The sequence below is a fragment of the Carcharhinus amblyrhynchos genome, chromosome 22 (assembly GCF_965287045.1).
Source record: "Carcharhinus amblyrhynchos chromosome 22, sCarAmb.v2.hapA, whole genome shotgun sequence".
Lineage (NCBI taxonomy): Eukaryota > Metazoa > Chordata > Chondrichthyes > Carcharhiniformes > Carcharhinidae > Carcharhinus > Carcharhinus amblyrhynchos.
Window position 1 is genome coordinate 5236822 of NC_137345.1, and position 20838 is coordinate 5257659.

The following is a 20838-nucleotide window of genomic DNA, read 5'->3' on the forward strand; positions in this document are numbered from 1 at the left end:
AAAACAAACAAACTTTCTGGTCAGGATGCTCCCCGCTTCACCCAACTCAATCTGCTGCGTACAAAACGGGGACTAAAAGGGGGTCAGTGTTGAGGTGGCCATAAAACAAACATCCCAGGTATGGCAGAAAAATTAATGAAACCGGTGACTCGAATGGGGCTTTTCAACCCACTGAGGCCGCTCTGTCTCAGAGCCCGACTGTACCCACCTGGGATCGGCGAGAGATAGAGCCTTACTCCTGTTGACGGTGGTAACTTCGACAGAGGCCGATTTCATCTTGGCGAAATTTTAACTGGAAAAGAATAGATGCCTCTTAATTTGGCTAAACAGGGAGCGGGGGTGGGAAAATAATTATTCCCAAAGGTTTACCAAAGAGACACAAACGAGTCAGACATTTTTCATTTAAGTCACACCCAATCAGAAGAAGGAACAGTTCCTCGATCCACCCAGAGTTCAGCAAATATAAATAACTTGGAGAAAAAGAGACACCTGAAATTAAAAACATTCTGAAGGGTCACTTTCAGCTCAAAGTGTTAATCCTGCTGCTCGCTGCACAGACACTGCCAGACCTGCTGAGTTTTTCCAGCAGCTTTTATTGTGGTTTCAGATTTGCTGAATCCGTCGTATATTTATTTTACCTTACTGAAAGCTGTTGTTGTTGTTGAGAGGGTTAATTAAGCAGCGCTGCTGAAATCACAAACCAAAACTTAAAAGTTCATTTTATTATTGTCACAAGCAGGCTTACATTAACCATGCAGTGGAGTTACTGTGAAAATCCCCTCGTCGCCACACTTCTACGCCTGCTCGGGTACACGGAGGCAGAATTTAGCACGGCCAACGCACCTAACCAGCACATCTTTGAGGCAGTGGGAGGTAAACCAGAGGAAACCCACGCGGACACGGGGAGAATGTGCAAACTCTACACAGACAGTGACCCAAGCTGGGAATTGAAAATCCGGGTCCCTGACACTGAGAGGCAGCAGTGCTAACCACCGCGCCGCTCATATACAACTCCACCTCGTGCCCCAAGTGACATGGTGCTTAAATTTTTACATTCTTCAGCATTTCTGAAGCTTGGGGGCAGAATTGGTGAGCTACCGTCCAGTCGTCAGAAAGGAAAGTGGAATAGAGGGATAAGCAGGAAGGCAGCTAAATACTGATAGCAGGGCAGTGGGGAAGGGGGGAGACTGCCAGGGATGGAGGATGGCACAAATGTTGAATTAATTCAATCCGAGTTGCAATAAGACCATAAATGCAAGTTGTTTATCCCGAAGGATGCACACCAGCTTTCTCCAGCCTCGTTCTGTCCATCCACATCTGCGTGGGTTTTCTCCCACAATGTATGAGTTAGGTGCATTGGCCACGCTAAATTGCCCCTTAGTGTCAGGGGGACCTACTGGGATAAATACATGGGGTTAAGAGGATAGGGCCTGGGTGGTGCAGACTCGATGGGCCGAATGGCCTCCTTCTGCACCGTGGGGATTCTATTTTATGGATCCCCTGTTTCTGTGCTGTAGCTTTTCTGATTTCAGTACACATGGCGGCGTGCTGAACTTCTCCAGTAGAGGGCAATGGCTCCCCACGCTTCACTTGCGGATTCAGCACCTGTGTATAAATTTTTCTCTTTCTCAAACTCCAGGTTTGAGGACAGCAGTCTAATAGGGAAAAGTGTAGGCTGCAAAGCACTCTCGTCTCTACTGGTAACGTCCATCAGGGAAAGGAAACCTGAAATTTAAAAAAAAACAGAAAACGCTGGGGAAAACTCAGCAGATCTGGGGAGGGGGGCAGCTGTGGATGGCGAAACAGAGCTCGTGTTTCAGCTCAGCCAGTCTGCGTCAGCGCTGCGACAAGCTAAATAGGAACAAGGAGCAGGAGTAGGCCATCTGGCCCCTCGAGCCTGCACCGCCATTTTATACGATCACAGCTGATCTTTCCGTGGACTCAGCTCCACTTACCCGCCCGCTCACCATAACCCTTAATTCCTTTAATGTTCAAAAATTTATCTATCCGCACCTTAAAAACATTCAAAGGGGTAGCCTCAGCTGCTTCGCTGGGCAGGGAGGGAATCCCACAGATTCACAACCCTTTGGGGTGATGAAGTTCCTCCTCAACACTCTGTCCTGAATCTGCTCCCCCTTATTTTGAGGCCACGACCCCTAGTCCCAGTTTCGTGTTACGTAGGAATAAGAAGCAGAAGGAGACAAATTCAGCCTGCTCCGCCATTCAATCAGACATTGGCTGATCTCTCCCTGGTCTCAAATCCACCTCCCCACCCGTTCCCCAAATCCTTTCTTTTTTTTTAAATTTAGAAATATATCTATCTCCTTCTTGAAACCACTCAATGATTCAGAGTCCACCGCGCTGTGGGGCAGGGAGCTCCAGAAATTCACCGCCCTCTGAGAGAAGTGGTTCCTCCTCATCCCAGTTTTAAATCTACCGCCTCTCAACCTGTACCGGCGGCCTCTTGTTTGAGATTGCCCCACAAGAGGAAACATTTGGTCTACCTTTCCTTTATCAATCCCCCTTAAAATTTTATATACGTCGATCAAATCCCCTCTCATCCTTCTAAACTCCAGCGAGTACAAGCCCAAATTGTTTAATCGCATCAACCCCTTCATCCCCAGAATCAATCTGACCCTCGGGGCTCAATGAATTCAGCAAATTTAGACAGTGGCCTTTCCCTTCTGTCTGAACCTTTCATATCCCAAATGTTCTTGCTCCTGCGCAAAAATCTCCCCTCCTCCACCGGGCCATCTGTCACTTATTCCTCAGTTTTGCTGCATCTTTGTTGTAATCTCTCCCAGCTCTACTCTGTTCAACGCCCGTCTCCTACAATACATAACGCAACACATCTTTCTCTCTCTTTAGATCTGAAGAAGAATCATTTGGAATTGAATCATTAACTTTCTCTCATCCGCAGACACTGCCAGACCTGCTGGGCCTTTAGAGCATTCTCGGATTTTGTCTCAGATTGCAGCAGTATTTTGCTTCTAAATTAGCTGCCTGTCCTGCCTACCGTCCACTGGGCTGATCACTTGCTTATCGATCCTTTGAGGTGCTGTGTCCACATCCCCACACACCTGAGTGGGAGTAACACTCTTACCTGCAAGTCCAAAGGTCATGGGTTCAAATCCTATGCCAAAGACTTGATTTGATTTGTTATTGTCACATGTATTAACACAGTGAAAAGTATTGTTTCTTGCGCACTACACAGACAAAATATACCGTTCATAGAGAAAGAAATGAGAGAGCGCAGAATGTAATGTTACAGTCATAGCTAGGGTGTAGAGAAAGATCAGTTTAATGCAAGGCTTGAGACTTGAGCACATAATTGTTGCTGACACTCCCTGGTGTAATACCGAGGGAGTGCTGTATTGTTAGAGGTGCCAACACATTTGATTGAGATATTAAACTGTCTTCCCTCTCAGCTGGACATATCAGGTCATTTAGCGTTATTCCCAGATTAGTAGGGGAATTGTCCTTGGTATCCTGGCCAATATTTATTCCTCAACCAATGTCACCAATTCGGGATTATCCGTCATTATCTCAGGAGATACTCTGTCAGAGAGTTGGTGCAGACTCTATGAGCGAAACGTTTGGGGGAGCTTGCAGTGCACAAGACGGCCACCCATGTTTCGCTACATTACAACAGTAACTACAGTCCAAAATTGGTGGCAAAGACTTTGGGGAGTCAGAGGTTTACAGCATGGAAACAGGCCTTTTGGCCAAACATGTCCAAGGATATTTTGGCCTTGGGGGGAGTGCAGGGGAGGTTTACTAGGCTGATGCCGGAGTTGAGGGGGTTGAGCTATGAGGAGAGGCTGAATAAACTAGGCTTGTACTCGTTAGAGTTCAGAAGAATGAGGGGAGATCTCATTGAGACGTATAAGATGATGAATGGGATGGATAGGATAGAGGTGGAGAGACTCTTCCCGCTCAGAAAGGACAGTAGGACTAGGGGGCACAGCCTCAAGATAAAGGGGGGGCGGTTTAGGACGGAGTTGAGAAAGAACTTCTTCACTCAAAGGGTGGTGAATCTCTGGAATTCTCTGCCTGTTGAAGTGGTGGAGGCTGCCTCACTAGATATTTTTAAGACGCGGGTTGATGGGTTTTTGATAAGAGAGGGGATTAAGGGTTATGGGGAGAGGGTGGGAATGTGGAACTGAGCCACGACAGATCAGCTATGATCTTATTGAATGGCGGAGCAGGCTCGAAGGGCCAGATGGCCTACTCCTGCTCCTATTTTTTATGTTCTTATGTCCATGCTGCCCTTTTTTTTTTTAAAGCCTCAAAGTTAGTCCCAATTGCCCACGTTTGGCCCACACCCATCTTACTGTCTAAATGCTTTTTAAAAGACAACATTGTACCCGCCCTCTGCTACTACCTCTGGCAGCTTGTTCCAAACACTCACCACCCTGTGTGAAAAGAATTGCTCCTCTGGAGCCTTTTGTATCTCTCCCCTCTCACCTTAAAACTTAGGCCCTCTAGTTTTAGACTCACCTACCTCTGAGAAAAGATATTGATTATCTAGCTGAGGAGCTTGGGTTGTGACAGGCGCTATATAAATACAAGTCCTTTGCTTCAAATATCCAGGGAGGTGTAAGTTAGGTGTATTAGCACCATGATAAATGCGTGGGACTATGGGGATAGGGCAGGGGAGGGTGCCTGGTTAAAATACCAGTCAGCGCAGACTCGATGAACCAAATGGCCTTTTCTGCACTATAGAGACTCTATGATAATAAAATGTCCTGAGGCACTTCATAGGTGGGTCTGGAAACAAACCACAGGAGCTATAGGGACAGGTGATCAAAGGTTGGTCAAAGAGGTAGGTTTTAAGGGGTGTTTTAAAAGGTCTTGAAAGATGTTTTACCTCTGTTGCATGGCAGAATAGCAGTGCAGTGCAGTTTGCAAAGCAGATGTCACAACACTTCTTTTCCAGAAACTCAGCCTGCCCATTTAAGTGGCAATACATCTTCAAGTATCACAGTGTGCACTGTGGAAAATAGTAAAATGCTGCCTTTGGGATTTACACACTCCTATTAATAGGGTCAATTTACAAGCTTGCTGTCTTGTGGGATAAATAAGCAATACATTGCAGGGAGGTCATCAAATCCTGTCTGTGTGTTCTTATAGGTGAAGGTGACCCAATAACTCAAAGATCACCCCAGTGATGAGAAACGTAAAGCGTTTTAAAGGGTTTCTCCCAGGAGAATTTTTTTTACTACTTGCATTAAATGTCTCATAAATCAGTCATAAATCTCCCATGCATCAAAGGGTTATTGAAATTAATTAATAACTCATACTTGGTAAAAGGACCATCTATTATAATGAGGATTCTTATTCAATTTCTAAGAAATGTTATTTTGAATTTATTCCCAAAAACCAGAGTTCGCTAATGATCACGTTGGTCAATTTTGCCTAGTCGAAGTTCACAAAGATAATACAACTTGGAGGCTAAGCATTCTTTTATCTGATTTCTGTTTAATTATCAGGGATAGCATTGTGCAGGAAGTGGGACAGCAAGAACCATACAATACCACATTTTTTTAAAGTCATATCTTTCATTGGAGAATTCACATTGTCGTGAAGGGAGTTAACCAAGTTGTTGTGCAAGCCAGTTTGGACTCCTGTTAAAATATGTTTTACTGTGAGTTTACCTAAAAATTAATTTTAACCTAACATTCCTGTATTAAATCCTTTTTATTTCACCCTTTTTTTTCCCAGTATAATATTTCAAAACTCTCAATCCTAGGTCATTCAGCTTATAAAGTCTGGGTCATCTTTACCTATGCTGTTTACACCTTTCCTTTCAAATTGAATGAAAGGCATTCAATGAGAAAGTAAACAGCAAGCTTAGAATCCTGCTCGTCATCTGCTGCTGTACCACTGGTCACTAGGAAAACCTATTACAAACACCCTTACCCTCTGCCACTGATATTCTAAACCACCTCTATCGTCCCAGCTTGCTGCTGGTCTTTGAAGTGATTCCTTTGGGGGGAAAAAAAAACACTTTTAAAATAACACCATCCAAATTTCATTTCCTTAGGAACTCTTTTAAGAAATACTCTAGGAAGTTGCATGAAAAAAAATTTGAGAGTTTTGTTCATTTCATACAACGACCAAATTGTGTGCACAATAAATTTAATAAACTACATTAAAAGGTGCTAAATAAACGCATGTTTTTGTTATAATATATTGTGCATAAAGATGCTTTTTATACAACTTTTGGTGGAAATCAGTGAAACTATAAGCAAATAATTAACACTGCAAAAAATTACTTAGGGTTACAAGTATCCAAATTATTTATTTATAAAGATATATATTAAACAGAGAGAGAGAGAAAGAACTGCCTCACCTATACTCCAGACTTGGGCACACTCAAGGTCCAAAGTTTGATACAATCAGGTTGAAAGCTGACGTCATTGAATAAGGGATGCCCCGCCCACCAGCGGTGACGTGAACACAAGCGCGCGCGGGACAGGGAAACAAAAGGAACGTGGAGGCCCCGCCTACCCCGCCTCTGCGCACGCGCAGCGTCTGACTGACAGCTAGCGTAGAGAGAGCGCGGGGACAAGGCGTTAGCCCCGCCCGTCGGTCGCCAGCTCTGACCACGCCCTCCATGCAGCTGCGCACGCGCCATCCCTGGTGACTGACTGCCTGATGAAAGGGGGGGGCGGGGACAAAGGTGTCAATTCCACCAGCCCCGCCCCGTCCTCCCCGCGCCGCGGCGCACGCGCGGCCCCTGACTGACAGCCTCGAGGGTGGAGGGTGGAGAAGCGCCCGCCCCGCCCGTCAGTCTCCAGCCCCGCCCATCAGTCGCCAGCCCCGCCCCACTCTCCGGACCGCCCGTCGATTGGCTGAGGACCACGGGCCACCCGGGTCACCATTGGACGGGACTGCTGTCAATCATGGGCGATGACGTCGCTGTGCCGAAAGAGGCGGGCGCGAAAAAAAAGTGAGAGAGAAAAAAAATCTGAGGTTTTCCAGCCGGCTTCGGAGAGGAAAGGAAGGCGAAAAATCATTAAATGTAAGTTTTTATCCTTATCTTACAACCCCCCTTCAATGTTGTGGCAAATGTTTGATGAATTTAATGGATTTTTATTCCTGAGGTAATTTTTTTTCCTCGTGTTTTTTTTCTCTCGCTCAATTTTATATTAATTTCTTCCAGGTTTTTTAAAATTTTTTTTTCCTGGCCATTTTTCATTTGGAAAGTGAAGCTGAAATGAGTTTGAGTGTTCTTATCCCCAGTAATGTACAGCCACAGACACAAGGATGGAGAGATTGGCTTCAGAGACTTAAAAAAAAACGTTGTGACTTACATTGAAATGTCCTGCTTTCTGCCAAAATCTCCAGTTTTCAAAATCCTGTGGGTTTCAACTTCCACAATTCGAAGGATCCAAGTCTTAATTGTCTTTGTGCTGAAAGAGACTGTCAAGTTGAGATATTCTGAGGACTGAGTTTTCTTCAAACAATCAAACATTCCTGCTCAAACCTTCTCTTGATTTCCTACTCCCCTCCCGTTCTGTTTCAGTTGAGTTTGATGCAGTTTCACTATGGAGGGAATCTACCCTTTCTGAAAGTGTTTTAAAGCACCCAGCGACACTGAAACTGCAGTTTTTGACTTGTAAAGCCCCCCTCTCCAAGTCCCAGCACGTTGGAGACACAAAACAAAGCTGACTGACCACAACAAACTCCATCCCGAATGGTGGTGAGGTTTGCACCCCATCCCCCGCTGTCAAGGCAGATGAGCTAACTAGGTATTCATCTCATTGCCTTTTTGTGGGACCTTGCTGTGAGCAAATTGGTTGTCCTGTCCACCTACATCTATAGTAGTCATGATGTGGTATGCCGGCGTTGGACTGGCGTAAACACAGTAAAAAGTCTGACAACACCAGGTTTTAGTCCAACCGATTTATTTGATAATACTCACAAGCTTTTGAGGTTTCCCTCTTCGTCAGGTGAATGGAGAGTTCTGGCCTCAGACAGAGCATATAAAGCACAGACAGTTTAGTAATCTCTAAACTGTCTGTGCTTTATATGCTCTGTCTGAGGCCAGAACTCTCCATTCACCTAATGAAGAGGGAAACCTCGAAAGCTTGTGAGTATTATCAAATAAATCGGTTGGACTAAAACCTGGTGTTGTCAGACTTTTTACTGCACCTACATCTAAACAGTAATGCGTCACAATGACTTCCATCTAGAAGGACAAAGGCAACAGATACATGGGACGCAAGCTCCTCTCCATGACACTCATCATCCCCACTTGGAAATATATTGCTTTTCCTTTGCAGTCCCTGGTCAAAATCCTGGAAATCCCTCCCTAACTTGATTTGATTTTGATTTGTTATTGTCACATGTACTGGCATACAGTGAAAAGTATTGTTTCTTGCGCACTATACGGACATAGCATACCGTTCATAGAGAAGGAAAGGAGTGTGTGCGGAATGTAGTGTTGCAGTCATTGCTAGGGTGTAGAGAAAGATCAGCTTAATGCGAGGTAGGCCCAGTCAAAAATCTGATGGCAGCAGGGAAGAAGCTGACCTTGAGTTGGTTGGTACATGTTCTCAAACTTTTGTCATCTTTTTCCCAACGGAAGAAGGTGAAAGAGAGAATGTCCTGGGTGCGTGGGGTCCTTAATTATGCTGGCTGCTTTTCTGAGGCAGCAGGAAGTATAGACAGAGTCAATGGCTGAGAGGCTGGTTTCTGTGATGGACTGGGCTTCATTCATGACCGTTTGTCATTTCTTGCAGTCTTGGGCAGAGCAGGAGCTATACCAAGCTGTGATACAACCAGAAAAAATGCTTTGTATGGCACCTCTGTAAAAATTGGCGAGAATCGGATAGAAGGGCAGGAGCAGCAGATAAATGGAAACACTACCACCTGCAATTTCCCCACCAAGCTACTCACTATCCTGACTTGGAAATATATTGCCGTTCCTTCGCGGTCACTGGGTCAAAATCCTGCAGTTCTCTTCCATTGTGAGTCAATGTTGTAGCATTTCAAGAAAGCAGCTCACCATCATCTTCAGGACTAGACAGGGTAGATGCAGGGACGATGTTCCCAATGGTAGGGGAATCCAGAACCAGGGGTCACAGTCTGAGGATTCAGGGTAGACCGTTTAGGACGGAAATGGAGAGACGTTTCTTTACCCAAAGAGTGGTGAGCCTATGGAATTCATTACCACAGGAAGTAGTTGATGCCAAAATATTGAATGTATTGAAGAGGCAGCTAGATGTAGCACCTGGGACAAATGGGATCACAGGTTATGGTGAGAAAGCAGGATTAGGCTATTGAGTTGGATGATCAGCCATGATCGTGATGAATGGCAGAACAGGTTCAAAGGGCCAAACGGCTTCCTGCTCTTATGTTTCTCAAGGACAGCTAAGGTTGGGCAATAAATGCTGGCCAACCAATGATGCCGTTGTCCCACGACTGAATTAAAAAAAAGACTTGGGCCTGTCTTCCAGACTGGTGTTTTCAGTGGCCATACTGAGAGGGTGCAGCACCTTTGGAGTTGCGGTCTTTTGGACAAGATGGTAAACTGTGGCACTGGGCGAGACTATAAACCATTGCACCATCTGCCATCGTGGCTAAATGTAGAAGATCTCATGGGCTCTATTTTAAAGAAATCCTTCCCAATGTCCTGGGTTGATATTTACCCCTCAACCAAATCACTGAAGAGCAGAAGGCTAGCCATTCTTGCATTGTTGCTTGTGGGAGCTTGCTGTGCGCAAAATGGCCGCAAACCTCAAGCATATTGAATTGTTGTTACTCTGTTGTGAGAACTTCTGAGGTCACGAAAGATAGTATATAAATACACATTCTTATTTCCTTGTACTTCAAAGGTAATTAATTAAAAGTAATGTGCTTTGATCATCCCAAGAGCATAAGAACATAAGAAATAGGAGCAGGAGTAGGCCATCCAGCCCTTCGAGCCTGCCCCGCCATTCAATAAGATCATGGCTGATCTGTCGTGGCTCAGTTCCACATTCCCGCCCTCTCCCCATAACCCTTAATCCCCTCGCTTATCAAAAACCCATCAACCCGCGTCTTAAAAATATTTAGCAAGGCAGCCTCCACCACTTCAACGGGCAGAGAATCCCAGAGATTCACCACCCTTTGAGTGAAGAAGTTTCTCCTCAACTCCGTTCTAAACCACCCCCCTTTATCTTGAGACTGTGCCCCCTAGTCCTACTGTCCTTTCTGAGCGGGAAGAGTCTCTCCACCTCTATCCTATCCATCCCATTCATCATCTTATACGTCTCAATGAGATCCCCCCTCATTCTTCTAAACTCTAACGAGTACAAGCCTAGTTTATTCAGCCTCTCCTCATAGCTCAACCCCCTCAACTCCGGTATTAGCCTAGTAAACCTCCTCTGCGCTCCCTCCAAGGCCAAAATATCCTTGTGTAAGTGCGGCGCCCAAAACTGCACACAGTACTCCAGCTGCGGCCTCACCAATGCCCTATACAGCCGCAGCAAGCCCTCCCTACTTTTATATTCAATCCCCCTCGCTATGAAGGCCAGCATCCCATTAGCCTTCCTGACCACCTGCTGCACCTGCAAGCTGGGTTTTTGCAACTCATGTACAAGGACCCCGAGGTCCCTCTGCACCGTCGCCTGCTGCAGTTTTTCGCCCCGTAAGTAATAGTCCTTCCTACCATTATTCCTACCAAAGTGGACCACCTCACACTTGCCAACATTAAATTCCATTTGCCATTTCCTGGCCCATTCGCCCAGCCTATCTAGATCCTTCTGCAGACTCTCCACACCCTCCGCGCAATTTGCCGTTCCACCAATCTTGGTGTCATCAGCAAATTTTGACACCATACACTCAGTTCCCTCCTCCAGATCATCTATATAAATGATAAATAGCTGAGGCCCCAGCACCGACCCCTGGGGCACTCCACTAGTCACCAACCGCCAATCCGAATAGCACCTATTAACCCCCACTCTCTGCCTCCTATTTGACAACCAATCGTCTATCCACGCTAACACCCTACCCCCAACTCCATGCCCCCTTACCTTCTGCAATAACCTCTTGTGAGGTACCTTGTCAAACACCTTCTGAAAATCAAGAAAGACCACATCCACTGGCCCTCCTCTATCCACTGCCCTAGACACACCCTCATAAAACTCCAATAAATTTGTCAGACACGACTTCCCCTAAACAAAACCGTGCTGCGTCTGCTCTATCAAGCAATTCCCCTCAAGATGCCTCGCTATTTCCTCCTTGATGACGGATTCTAACATTTTACCTACAACAGATGTTAAACTAACCGGCCTATAATTCCCTGCCTTTTGCCTGCCACCCTTCTTAAACAACGGTGTAACATTAGCCGTTTTCCAATCTTTCGGCACTTCCCCGGAATCCAGCGACATTTGGAAAATAACCACCAAGGCATCCACTATCATGAAAGATAATATATAAATTTGAGTTCTTTTTGGTTTGAATGCAGAAGTAAAGGTTGTATCTTTTTAGATCTAGCATAGTTGTTTGTAGAGTTCCCTATTTTTGAGAGTGGGAAAATACCTTTCTGTTAAATGTTTAAAAAGAAGTTTCATTTTCTTATATTACTATTTAGGGGCAAACTTCCTATTTTAATGAAAATTGGAGTTTGGTGAAATGACATATTGTAATGCCCTGGTGTTGCAATTTATTTAGAAAATATTTAGAGACAGAAAGGGGATACATTCTTGTTTTGTTGAAAGCAAATTATTAAAACTTAAAAGTGTATTTATTAGTCACAAGTAGACTTACAGTAACACTGCAACTAATTTACTGTGAAAATTCCATGGTTGCCACATTCTGGCGCACGTTCAGGCACATTGATGGAGAATTTAGCACGGCCAATGCACCTAACCAGCACGTCTTTCAGACTGCGGGAGGAAACTGGAGCACCTAGAGGAAGCCCATGTAGATACAAGGAAAATGTGTAGACTCCACACAGACAGTCACCCACGCCAGGAATTGAACCCAGTTCCCTGCCGCTGTGAGGCAACTGTACCACTGTGCTGCTCATTTTGATGATTCCTTCTTTTAAATTCTTACGTTGCTGATGTGATTTATAATTGTACTTGATGGTTGGCAATACTCTGAATTATACTGAGACGCAGTTCTTTTATTAGATTTTGTTGTTGTGAGCATATATCCTCAAGACCTGTCTGCATATAATTAATTATTCACATGCACTTATTTATTGAGTTATTACAAGTTGTGCTTTGCTGTCACACTATATAATAGCTGTCTGTGGATCACACTGCTGCTAGAACAAGCTCATGAATATACATTTGAAGTAAAATCAATTTTTGAAAGACTAACCATCTGTAGCAATTTTTGAAATCAAAAAGTTATGATTAACATCCTTTTTGTTTTATTCAGTGCACTTGAACTATTTTTTGTCATAATACTTCTGTTTAATCAGTGGGTACTAATTATATAGTTGAATGCTGTTCATGGAGATGTAGCTAAGCGTGACAGTGCTAGAGGTTTGAATTAACCTATACTGTCAGTCTTTCTTTGTTAATAATTGCCTAGCTCCTGACATTTCGGCTCTTCAGTAGTGATTTTCAATACCTCTTTCAGCTAATATTCTCAATCTTTTTTGTCTTTATCAAAATCACAGATGACATCCTGGCAATTGTGGCAAAGATAAACTATGCCCCCTCATTCTTCTTGATCTATCTGAGATCTTTGACATAGTTTACCTCCAACCTCTGTACACCATCATCCAGCTGTGTGGGACTGTTGATTATTTGTCACCTTTTCACTTGGACTGGAGTAGGCATAGTAAGAAGTCTGACAACACCAGGTTAAAGTCCAACTGATTTATTTGGTATCACAAGCTTTTGGAGCACTGCTTCATCAGATGAGTGGAGAGTTGGGTTCACAAACAGGGCGTATGTGAACCCAACTCTCCACTCACCTGATGAAGGAATAGTGTTCTGAAAGCTCATGATACCAAATAAATCTGTTGGACTTTAACCTGGTTTTGTGAGACTTCTTAATGAATCACCTGAATGATTCTCATCCCACCCACACCCTTACCTCTGGTAAGGACCTGTTGAGGGGCCCTCCCGTTGACTCCTAGTCGAGCAATTCCTCGATTTTAAAGTCTTTATCCTTGTTTGCAAATCCCTCCTTGGCCTCACCCCTTCCTTTTTTTTAAATGATAGATTTTAACACTTTTCTTTTCCCTTCTGTCCATCTTGCACTGTTTGAATCCAGTCTTTCTTCTTATTTCTTTTTCTCCAACTGCTTAACTTTTAATTTCTTCTCGATCTTTTTCTGTAGTTTGTTTAATCATTAAATTCCATTGGTTAAGGGACTATTACTGCTGACATACATCAAGATCCTAGATGCACCGATGGCCTCGTTGCACTATTTACCAACTTGTGACGCAAAAAGACAAAAAGTTGTAGCTGAGTGGTGAAGAATGTGATCAAACTTCTGTGCGTGCTGATGGACTTTCTGATTCAGCTAATTCTGGGACATTACAACTGATTGTTTTCTCAAACTGCCAAGCCAAAATGATCACTGGACTGATATAAATTATTTTGTCTACTTTGCCTTTTCGTTAGTAGTTAATGAATGGTATTTCAACATCCAGATGTGATGGGGCATGACAGTGATGTCATTGTTGCTTTTATTTACTCATCTGGGTGTCTGATGCACAGGAAAGTGACCACATTTGAGAGCCTGCAAACCAGACTGCTCTTACACATCCATGCCTTCCTTTGCCTGATATAGACCCACATTTTCTATCTCTGGCATTTTGAAGTAAGATCCATTTTTTAAAAAACTAATCCCTTAACCATCTGTCTAGCTTTATTTTGTGACACAGTGATTAGCACTGTTGCCTCACAGCACAGTAAGAAGTCTCACAACAACAGGTTAAAGTCCAACAGGTTTATTTTGTGGTACAAATTTTCAGAGCGCTGCTCTTTCATCGGGTGAGTGAGGACTTGTGTTCACAAACAGGGCATATACAGATGAGTGGAGAGAGGGCCTTCTCTCCACTCATATTGTCTGTACCTTTAAGACTTGATTACCTGTAAAGACCCGCATTCCGACCATTGTCTTGTAAATTGAGTTTGTGTCCGTATACGCCCTGTTTGTGAACCAATGTACCATGCCTAAGGAATGTCTGCCTGGAACGCCGCAGGGAAGATGTTCTGAGGCATGGTACATTGGGGAGACCGTGCGGACGCTGCAACAATGAATGAACACCACTCGACAGTCGCCAGGCAAGTCTATTCCCTTCCTGTTGGCGAACACTTCAGGGTGTTCGGCCTCTGATCTTCAAGCAAACATTCTCCAACGTAGTCTTCACGACAGATGACAGCGCAGTCGCTGAGCAGAAACTGATAGCCATGTTCCGCACACATGAGGACAGCCTCAACTGGGATCTTGGGTTCATACCACACTATTTGTAACCCCATGACTTGCCTGGGCTCGCAATATCTCACTTGCTGTCCTGTCTGGAGACAATACACATCTCTTTAACTTATCCTTAATGCTATCTCCACTCACATTGTCTGCACCTTTAAGACTTGATTAGTTGTAAAGACTTTCATTCGATTCAGTGTTCTGTAAACTGAGTGTGTGCCTTTATGTGCCCTGTTTGTGATCAGAACTCCCCACTCACCTGATGAAGGGGAAAAGCTCCAAAAACTAGTGGTGTTTGCTACGAAATAAACCTGTTGGACTTCAACCTGTTGTTGTGAGACTTCTTACTATGTTTACCCCAGTCCAACACCGGCATCTCCACACCATGTCTAAAAGTACCCACGCATTGGAAGATTTCCAAACAACTATGACAAAGTTGGATTTCCTCATTTCCTTCCCTGTACCAAAAGATCTTTCACTCAGAACAAAGCTGCTTTTTTAAAAAAATGTGCTCATTGTTTCATGTCTTGAAATTAACTAATGAGGAAACTTTGTATTTAAAATCCAGTGGTTAATGTCATTCAGAATGAATTATTGCTATGTAACTTTACAACTAAATGATTATTGTGTTAATATAAATTTAATGGTTGAGCCGCTACTTTATAGTTAATTTATACATTTTAATCTTGTTTTAAAAATTATGGGTCTAAAATGTAGTGGTATGATATTTTAAATGCTGATGTGAAAAATATCATTCTAATTCAAATCTTATGCTGAGAGATTTTTATTTTCAGCAAATTTCTTAATATTAGGCTGTTAGGATTTTGATTGAACATGCCTAATTAACTTGCCACTTAGATGAAAATTTACTTGAAGCAGAAGAAATTAAATCTGGAAAGCGATAAACTCCACATTTACAAAGAGTAGACAAAGAGCTGTTCTGTTCAGTAGGGAACAGCTGCATCAGGGTCACAAAAGATCAATGTGGCAGGAAAGCAGAAAAAGGAACAATGATCTGAAATGAAGGGATTAAGCATGTTATTGTTTGCAAGCTGAGCTTCAGCTCATCAAAGCTGGAAAGTAACTTGTGCTCTTGCTCATTAATTGCTGCATTTTCTAGTCCCTTTTTAATATACCAACTCTTAACCAACCCTCGTGGACAAATTAATAGGGCAATAAATGTCTTGAGGAGAAATATATATTTTGTTCCAGACAGCAGCTTGTCTTGGAAATGTTTCTAACAACTGCCGTCACCATAATTTGAAAACTTGTGCACTTTCCATTACAGGAATTGTGAAGATCACCCTCCACCAGCTGCACACTTTGGTGTAAACAGTTCATATTAAGGAAACTGGAAATGTCAAAGGCTAGAGTCAATGAAACCGCTGTTTCGGAGACTTCTCTTGTTGCGAAATAAACAAGGGCAGCTGGTCTTCCCTGTGTTTCTAGTTTATTGAACGGTTATATTTCCATATTTATATACTGGAGCACAGCAGTATCTGGTGTCTGACACCTGACAGGGATACTTAGAACAGAGACCAATGCAATGGGTGTTGCTCTGCAAAGATAAGAACAATTTCTGTAGTGTAGAAGTGCTAAGTCTTCCTTTTGAAAGCAGTCTCTGCCTGTAACTGTGAGGTGGCTTTTAAAAGTGTGAACAATCCATGTAAAAAGAATTGTATCTATGTACTGTGTACAGTTCATTGATATTACAAGTACAATATTTTACAGATTATAGAACTGCTCTAATATTTTCCAAAGGAATTCTCTGACATTTTTAATTTTTTAATGAATGAAAAATGGACACCGATTTCGGAGTCTTACAGCAGCTAAGCTGATTAACCTGTGAGATGCTGTCTGACTACCTGCTACTCTCCATCACTGCCTCAATGCTGTCTTCAATTTGACTATTCCATTCCCAATTCTTTTCATGCTGGATACACTGCTGTGTACCATTTATTGGTGTTCCCACTCCTATCTGTTTCAGTGCAATGATTGTATCTCCTCCAAATAGTTGATTATCGTGTGGCTGCATGGTGACCTCTGGTGTGTCCCAAAGCTTCATCTTTAGTAACTTCCTAATCATTATCTACATCATAAGTATCAGCAAAATCCTTCATAAACATGACAATTCCTTGTGTGTTACTAATGTCCAACTTTATACTTTGTGTTGTTGCTGCACTTATCAAACTGCCCTCCCAATGGCCAAAACTACATGACTTTATCTTACAGCACCCTGGGTATACCAAAAGCAGATGGACTGCAGAGGCAAAAAAGTGGCTAACCACCACAATCTTGAGGGCAATTAGGAATGGACACTAAATGCTGCACTTTACAATGATACCTACATACCACAAAAGAAAAATAAGACTCTTTGCATCATCACTTGTTAGCCATACCTTCATCACCACAGGTAAAACTTCCATGAATACATCCTGTTTCCATAATTTCAGAATAATTCACAACTTAGTGGCTAAAGTCACCACCTGCACAAAGTAATGCCTCTCCATCTATTGTTCGCCCTCAAAGGTTTCCAAAACACCAATCCCTTGGTCAGTGCCCAACCTCCATTCTTTCTCACTCGCAATCCCCTTCTCTGCTTCATGTTGACTCCTTTTAAATTGCTCAGATCTGTTCATGTGTATTAACGGCATGTTTGTAAACGCTGATTGTTGTCTCCTCAGCACTGAAGGAGACTGTGCAAGCAATGATAGTCTTCTGATTCTATGAGGTAATGGGTTTTGTTTGCCTTGGCAATCTCCATAATTAAGTGTATTTTCCTCTGTTTTGAATGTTTGCATTAAAATGCATTGATTTGTGTTTTAACCACTTTGTGACTAAATACTATGCTCCTACATCTGTCCAACAATGAATATATCCTCAGTAATAATTTTAAATCAATTCCTCACTACTAATTCCCAATTAGAGTCAAGAGAAGAAGTAGAATTTTCTTTTCACTATCAAAACTTTCATAATTTTTTAAAAAACCTCATTTCAAGTCTTTTCTCACAATTATGATCTCCCATCTCTGGAATCATCTTGATGAGTGAGTGTTGCGTTTTCTTTTTGCCTTCTAATGGCATATCTATAATGGGATGTCAAAGTAAAGCACACCACCCTGGCCCACCTAGTGTTTTGTATAAGTTTATTATACTCCCAAGTTTTATGAACTCCAAATGCCATTGTCTTTTTATTAAGGTTTTACCTACCAACATTTGCACTTCAAATGGTTATATATTTGGATTCAGATCCCTACTTCATCCATATCCTTTAGTCTCTTTTGATTCTATTCATAGATTTTCTTCCTAAATTGTATTATTTCATCTATATTAAATTGCAGCTGCCACTCGTCTGCCTGTCCACTAATCTCTCTATCTTCTTGGCGGCACGGTAGCATAGTGGTTAGCACTGCTGCTTCGCAGCTCCAGGGACCTGAGTTCAATTCCCAGCTTGGGTCACTGTCTGTGTTAAGTTTGCACATTCTCCTCATGTCTGTGTGGGTTTCCTCCGGGTGCTTCAGTTTCCTCCCACAGTCCAAAGTTGTGCAGGTTAGGTTGATTGGCCATGCTAAAATTGCCCCTTAGTGTCCTGAGATGCATATGTTAGAGGCATTAGTGGGTAAATATGTAAGGATATGGGGGTAGGGCCTGGGTGGGATTATAGTCCGTGCAGACTCGATGGGCCTAATGGCCTCTTTCTGCACTGTAGGTATTCTATGATTCTCCATATCATTTTCATTTCACTCATTGTTTGCTTGTCTAATCTCCTCTTTGAGTTGTCAGTAAAATTTTAAATTTGATTCCTTATATCCAAAATATAAATTTTAGGTGAAACAATGCACTGATCCCTTGCATCCCCAACTTACAACTGTTCTCTTATACCAGTAATGTTTGTTTATCCTGAATCTATTTCCTATCAATCACTCATCTTCCTGTCCATGCTGCAACATTTCCTCTTTTTTAATTTAAATTCTTCTGATGAGCCTGTTATTAAATACCTAATTGAATACCTCTAGAAAATCCAAATATCTTTATTTGAGGGGACTGGGGGCAAATTGGATGTTCCTTTCAAAGAGCTAGTATAAACATGATGTGCTGAATGGCTACATCCTGTTCTCTTTGATTCCAGATTCATAGTCACTTGCTCCCAAACCATTAAGTGGAGCTGTTTCTTTCTTAAGCATATTGATCTCATTCACTGGCTTGCTGCTGCCAATCAGATATAAGTTTTGCTTCCCCCTCCATCCCCCACTAACAACCTTGTTCCTAGATTTATTTTGTTGAACTCATCCTTCTCATTGCTGAAGTCAGTAAAATCTTTGGTTATTCTTGGAATAACAGTCTAACTTTGGGGCTGCGTTTAAATATGAAGTTGTCTTCATGATTGTGAGAATTTTGTTGGGACCAGAGGTTACATTGTCACAATTGTAAAGTTAGCCAGTGCTTCTAAAGATGATTCAAAGCTTGTATTGATGTATGACTAATTAAAAGCTTTGTATTTGGCACGGGTCTGTTTTGGTGCAGTTGTAGAGCGAACAGAGTTTTTGATTTTGATTTGATTTATTATTGTCACAATGTAGTATACAGTGCAAAATATTGTTTCTTGCGTACTATACAGTCAAAGCATACCGTTCGTAGAGAAGGAAACGAGAGGGTACAGAATGTAGTGTTACAGTCATAGCTAGGGTGTAGAGAAAGATCAACTTAATGCAAGGTATGGGACCTGTCCTGAATATAACAAAGACCAAAATCCTCTGACATTTCCTGTGGAGTGGATCAAATCCAGCACCTTCAATTGAGATTGTGAGTGTTGGAAAACATCTTTCACTTTCTATTATCTTGTAAGCTATCTGTCTCAAGAAACTAACATAGGTGATGAGAAATAAGTGTGCAAGTTCAGCCTATAGTAAATTACGTACATGAGTTTTTGAACTCCTGCTAGTATACTGAACGTTAAGTGCCAACACTATCGTGGACGGTTCTCCCTTTTCTTCTCTACGGTGCTAAAGCTTGGACAACCATTAGACACTACATCAAAGCCCGAGCCCAACATCATCAATTATGTTTTAGAAGGATCCCTCAAGTCAAGTGAGAGGACCAAGGAACAAATATCAGCCTCTTCCAGGACACACAGACTATGATAATCTCATATCAGCTGAGATGGATGGGAGATGTCAGGATGCCAGACTCTTAAAACTAATCAAACAGACGCTTTACTCAGCTATATCAGGGATCCAGCTTACCTGGGACAAAGAAAACATTTCAAATACAATCTGATAGTCTCCGTGAAAGTCTGGCCTATTAACATGAACACATGGGAAGCAGATGCCAATTGTGACCAAACTGCTGATTCGTCAAACATTGTGTCATTTGCTTCTAATCAACAAGACTAATCACTGCAGGGGATTGATGAGTGAGACGGAAAAGAGGGCAGCTACTTGAGGTAGCAATCCGTCAACAACTCTACGAGCAATCAGTGTCCTCGCAGTGGGAGAGCTTGTAGGGCTCAAAGTGCTTGCAAGCCATCTACGTATGCACAGCCAACACTGACATTTCACTTCCACCCAGCCATCTGCAAGAAAGAAGCATTCTTGACACAATTGATTGCCAAGAGATAGTTGTGGCGCACATCTTAAGGGCCAAAGAAATTTAATGTCTCACAATTGCTTAAATATGTTGGTTGATTCACAACGATTTAATGGAATATTTGAACCAACTACTTGTGATGATGCTATGACATTAAGAAACATGATATAAATATATTTCCTATAAGGAGTATGTTTAAAATTCAGTTCTGTTTTACATAGTGCCAATTTGTCTGGCATGCAGCTTGTGCTGAGAATGCAGACTAATGATTGATTTTAGCTAGGGATGTGCGTGTGTGTTAATCTGAGTTAATGCATTTTTGTTTATTTGGGTTTTGTGCTGGGGTTTCAGAGTAGGGTTTTAATTAGGTTGATCGACGTGCTTCAGGGAAGGAGCTAATCTTACAGGAAAAAGCAGGCAGTTACTGTTGGGTTATCTCTCCCTCACTCATACTTTGTCTCTTTCTCTCTCGGCTGCTGTTCAGGGCCTACTAGGAGTAATAGGTCTCCCTCTATAGCTCTCTTTCCAGAGGTGTTACAGAGGCTCAAGGCAGCCCAAGTACAAGCACGTAAGTCTGTGTGGTGTTAACTGATCTTGAAGATGTGTTTAAGCCTATAAGAGGAATAGTGCTTGAATTGGGATTAATAGAGATAGATTAGCAGTTAAGAATTGTATCTTGTCATGTTTAAATATTCAAATGTTAAGCTTTTTTTTTGTTATAGTTAAACTGCATTGTTAAGTGAAGTTTATTTTGATAAGAGACACTTCAGGGTGTCAGTGAAATCACACTTGGTGTGAAACACTTAACCTCACACTGATAGCAAAATAGAAAAATTGTTGGGGCATGGTCATGCTTCATAACGTA

At 42.5% G+C, this 20838-nt stretch overlaps 1 protein-coding gene and 1 long non-coding RNA gene across 3 annotated transcripts in view; one reads left to right on the forward strand and one right to left on the reverse strand.

Moving 5' to 3' along the window:
• Positions 1–213: 213 nt before the first annotated feature.
• The window catches only part of LOC145356823 (uncharacterized), a 146044-nt gene continuing 125419 nt past the window's right edge, over positions 214–20838 (reverse strand). The window contains exons 1-3 of one of the 2 annotated variants that reach the window (XR_013889218.1): positions 8161–9406; positions 7320–7818; positions 214–292 (exon numbers count right to left, since the gene is read on the reverse strand). This is a non-coding gene — a long non-coding RNA (uncharacterized LOC145356823). Of the gene's footprint in view, positions 293–7319; positions 7819–8160; positions 9407–20838 lie in introns of those variants that run through there. The other variant, XR_013889217.1, reaches the window with a different exon arrangement.
• The window catches only part of cttnbp2nlb (CTTNBP2 N-terminal like b), an 80585-nt gene continuing 66692 nt past the window's right edge, over positions 6946–20838 (forward strand). The window contains exon 1 of the mRNA XM_080209727.1: positions 6946–7027. The gene's annotated coding sequence lies outside the window, so the exon portion shown is untranslated. The remainder of the gene's footprint in view (positions 7028–20838) is intronic.